This window comes from Myotis lucifugus, unplaced genomic scaffold, assembly GCF_000147115.1.
Source record: "Myotis lucifugus unplaced genomic scaffold, Myoluc2.0 scaffold_36, whole genome shotgun sequence".
NCBI lineage: Eukaryota > Metazoa > Chordata > Mammalia > Chiroptera > Vespertilionidae > Myotis > Myotis lucifugus.
In genome coordinates, this window is record NW_005871084.1 from 3,377,326 (window position 1) to 3,382,100 (window position 4,775).

The 4,775-nt window shown below is 45.6% G+C and overlaps 1 protein-coding gene across 1 annotated transcript in view; it reads right to left on the reverse strand.

The window, feature by feature from the left end:
* Positions 1-4,775, reverse strand: part of CPLX4 (complexin 4) — a 30,147-nt gene that overhangs the window by 19,153 nt on the left and 6,219 nt on the right. The gene's annotated exons all lie outside the window — the stretch shown is intronic.

The following is a 4,775-nucleotide window of genomic DNA, read 5'->3' on the forward strand; positions in this document are numbered from 1 at the left end:
AAATGCAAGGTGCTGCGTTGAGGTTGGGGCGTTTGCCACATCTGGGGATAACTGGACAAAGTGGAACATGATGGATCATATCCCCCCCAAAAGCAGTAGTTGTATTATTAGTATTTTCTACACCATAGGCAAATTCTTGAAGCATTGTGTGTAGAACCCATCTTGACAAAACACAGGCATAACTAAGGTGGCCCAGCAGGCCCCCACCTGACAGCAAACTCTGCAGCGAAGGACTAAGTCTCATCTCTCTATTTGGATTGTATTGGAATTTAGTCCTTGACTCACAGGTCTGTGGTCAAGCTGTCAGACAACACAGAAGAAGGAAAAGGGATGTGCCTGGCTGCTGGGGATGGCATTCCGTGACACTTCACTGAAATAGTGACCAGTACAGGTTGTCTGTCCCTAAGGTCTTCATGCAGTTTTAAGCCACGTGGAGCTGAAAACTGCACTAAACTTTTGGGACGCCTGGAATATTAAGAAGAGAAAGAGACGGTGTTCAAATCCTTTCTTAAGTCACTCTTTTTCTTTTTTAAAAATATATTTTTATTGATTTTTTACAGAGAGGAAGGGAGAGGGATAGAGAGTTAGAAACATCGATGAGAGAGAAACATCGATCAGCTGCCTCCTGCACACGCCCTACTGGGGATGTGCCCACAACCAAGGTACATGCCCTTGACCGAAATCGAACCTGGGACCCTTGAGTCTGCAGGCTGACAATCTATCCAGTGAGCCAAACTGGTCAGGGCAAGTCATTCTTTTTCATGGTTGAGAGGCCTAAGTTCCAATCCTGGTTGTCACTCAATAGCTGTGGGTTTTTAACCTCCCTCACTCCCACCCCCACCCCAGCGGCTGCAGTTTCCTTGTGTTAAAAGTGGCGCTAGTTTCTTACATGAACTCAAAGGCCTCGTTCAGGGTTAATGAAAATATCAGGTGAGGTCTCATAAGCATGATGAATTTGAAACAGTACAGAAAAGGGGCTATATGAGCATTGCAGGTGAATCATGCAATGAAAGATTCTGGACTCCACTGTTAGCCATTTATCAACTTTGTCATAGTTCCTTCCATTCCCAACCCAGCTGGCTTTGGGGAGCAGTACCCTAGGCCCATGGTCGGCAAACTGCGGCTCACGAGCCACATGCGGCTCCTTGGCCCCCCCTTTTTTTTAAAAATATATTTTATTGATTTTTTACAGAGAGGAAGGGAGAGAGATAGAGAGTTAGAAACATCGATGAGAGAGAAACATCGATCAGCCGCCTCCTGCACATCTCCTACTGGGGATGTGCCCGCAACCCAGGTACATGCCCTTGACCGGAATCGAACCTGGGACCTTTCAGTCTGCAGGCCGACGCTCTATCCACTGAGCTAAACCGGTTTCGGCAACTCCTTGGCCCCTTGAGTGTGGCTCTTCCTAAGCCTTAGGAGTACCCTAATTAAGTTAATAACAATGTACCTACCTATATAGTTTAAGTTTAAAAAATTTGGCTCTCAAAAGAAATTTCAATCGTTGTACTGCTGATATTTGGCTCTGTTGACTAATGAATGAGTTTGCCGACCACTGCCCTAGGCAATTATAGTCGCTATCACTCCCCAGGGCCTGGCCCTCTCCAGGGAGGATATGAATGTGCAGATTTCACGGCTGTAATTCTTTCCTCTTCCCATAGTTTCTGTTGGAGAGGCTCTTGTCCCAGATCCTAGCTTGGCTCAGAGATGTGGGAATTATTTTTCTCTGAAGAGCATCAAAACCCTGCTGCTAAGCCTGAAGGGGCTCACCCCGAGGATCGGGAAATGAACAAGACTACTGGCTCACCACCAAGGAAGAAACCAATCAAAAGCTCTGATTCTTGAGGTTCAGAGACCTCGAGTTGCTGTATTCTTTATAATGTCAGTGCGCTTGCCCATGGTCTCCAAGTCCCCTGGTTGTTATTATGTGCAATAATAAGAGCTATCATATATTGAGCTCTTTCCAGTAGTCAGGCACTGTACTAGGCTCTTTACATTATACAGGGCTGGCGGTTGTTTACTTCATAGTTGATAGTTTCAGTGATGCTGTGAGAGAGCAGCACACACAGGTCCGCTCCCTACGCCGCCATCTTGGTTCCCTGTAAACCTACTTTTGCCCATCCCTATTTTATCACAGACAAAAACCTTGTAAAGTAGGTATCATTGCCCCATTTTATAGGTGGGGAAGCTGAGGCTCAGATAGTTTTAGAAGCCCCCTGAGGTTGCACCGTGTCAGAGTGGCAGAGCCAGAATTGAAACCCATTTCTCATTATATCCCACAGAAGGACAGCAGAGCAGCTGACAAAAATAAATCCTTAAAAAGTCCCACCTTTGTGGAAGAGACATGGCCTGTTGGCTGTGTGTGTGTGTGTGTGTGTGTAATTTCTGCTGTGTTCCAAACAAGATTTGTGATGCTTAATCAGATATACCCAAGGCAGGAGGCAGGAGCTCCAGTTCAGCAGCGTAAATCTGAGTCAGGCATCCTGCTTGGGGGTGGGGGCAGGGGGACCATAATGCTGAACAGCAGCGACACCCCAGGGAGCACCAGGAAACCCATCAGACCCTGGGAGTGGAAGGGACAGTGTTTAGAAGCGCTCCACTCTTCCACAATGCAAGCGCGATGGGGAAAAGTACTTGTTAAACCGAAATACAGGGCACAAAAAGCAAGGCATTCTTTTCAAACTTCGTTGGTCTCAAAGGCAAATGAGTTCAAATGTCATTGGGAGTTTTCCCGTTCTGGGTCCTAGGGATCAATCTCTCCCACAGGGTGGGTCTATTTAACCCTTTGGTGACTTCAGCAGTGATCTTGCATGGACAGTGTGGCGTGTCTCCCTTTGTTTCCTTGCTGGTCTCTTCTGAAGTCAGCTTTCAGGAATCTGCAGGAGACCCATTGGGGGAATAGGTTTAGTGGCTCTCATCCCGGGGGTGGGGGTGGGGTGGGAGGACCATGTACTTTGGAGGATCTTCCTCTCTGGTTTCTCCAGGTGGAAGATGTTCTCGTAGGGAGCGTGCACCTCCGGAACGTGAAGTTGAACACCGACCTAGAGTCATTGAGAGGAGCTGGGCGATCCCCAGGAGGGGGAATGTCTGAGCCAGAGGAGCTAAGTGCTGGGCCCTCTGTCACCCATGCAGGCCTGGAAGAGTGCGTCTGAGCCCTGCTGCACCTGTCACCACATCCTCTTCCCTCTGCTCCACCAGTGAAATAAAAACAGATGTGCAGTAGATGCACTGTGAATAGCTTGGTCCTCTCAGCCAAGACAGGTAGGATGGAGCCAGCTGATGACCAGCCCTGCCACACATTCCCAAACAGAAGCAACCGATCATTCCTTTGACATCGAGGCAGAGTATTAAAGAAGTTGGGCTCCAGGCTCTGCCCTTCCGCTGTGTGGCCTTTGGGAGGAGGGGACTTTCTCTGGGCCTCCGTTTCCCCTAATGAAGGAATGAGCCTGCTCACAGAACTGAGAGGAGGAAATGAATTGACACATGCAGAGCACTTGGCACAGTGCCTGCACTTAGAGCTCAATGAATGGCAGCTGTGATCATTGGCCTCATTATGAATTTATATATAGCCGTTCTAGAGTCTTTAGGTAAATTTTCATTAAAATGTCATCTGTAGGTGTTCATTTTGTTGAGTGGAAATGGAAGTTTATAGAAGCAGAATGACTGGGATCCAGTCTTTATGAACTCCTAGTTTAGTGCTCTTTTCACTATACCATGCCTTGGTTATGTTTGGTTATGTGTATGTGTATATATGTATATATACACATACACATACATATACATACATATATTAGTATACTAGAGGCCCAATGCACAAAATTCGTGCAAGGGGCTTGGCCCTTGCAGCCCCAGCTGCCTCAGCCGGCCCTCACAGCCCCTCACAGCCCCGGCTTCGTCTGGAAGGTCGTCTGGACAGTCGTTCTGCTGTTTGGTCTAATTAGCATATTAGCTCTTTATTATATAGGATATACACACATACATATAATTTGTATTTATGTGTGTGTGTGTATGTGTGTGTGTGTGTGTGTGTATATATATATATATATATATGTATATATATATAATGTATATATACAGTAGTTCCCCCCTTATCCATGGTTTCACTTTCCGTGGTTTCAGTTAACCACAGTCAACCACAGCCCAAAATATTAAATGGAAAATTCCAGAAATGAACAATTCAGACATTTTAAATTGTGTGTTCTTCTGAGTAGTGTTATGAATTCTCACACTATCCTGCCCAGTCCTGCCTTGTACATGAATCATCCCTTTGTCCAGTGTCTCTACACTGTTTATACTCCCTGTCCTTAGTCACTCAGTAGCCGGCTCGGTTATCAGGTGGACTGTCATGGTATCACAGTGCTTGTGTTCAAGACACCCATATTTTACTTAAAAACGCCACATTCACATGACCTTCATTACAGTATATTATTATAATTGTTCTATTTTATTATTATTGTTGTTAATCTTTTACTGTGTCTAATTTATAAATTAACTTTATCATGGGCATGTGTGTATAAGAAAAACTTAGTATATACAGTACAGAGTTTGCAGTATCCGCGGTTTCAGGCACCCACTGGGGGTCTTGAAACATATCCCCTGTAGATAAGGGAGGATTACTGTAGACATATATTCATGACCATGATCCATTGCTGATCATCAAACATTCTCCATTTTTAATTATGTAAGAAATGGTTGGAGGCAAGTAGAGGAGGTGGGGGTAAGGGGGAGAGATCAACCAAAGCACTTGTATGCATGCATGTAAGCCTAACCAATGG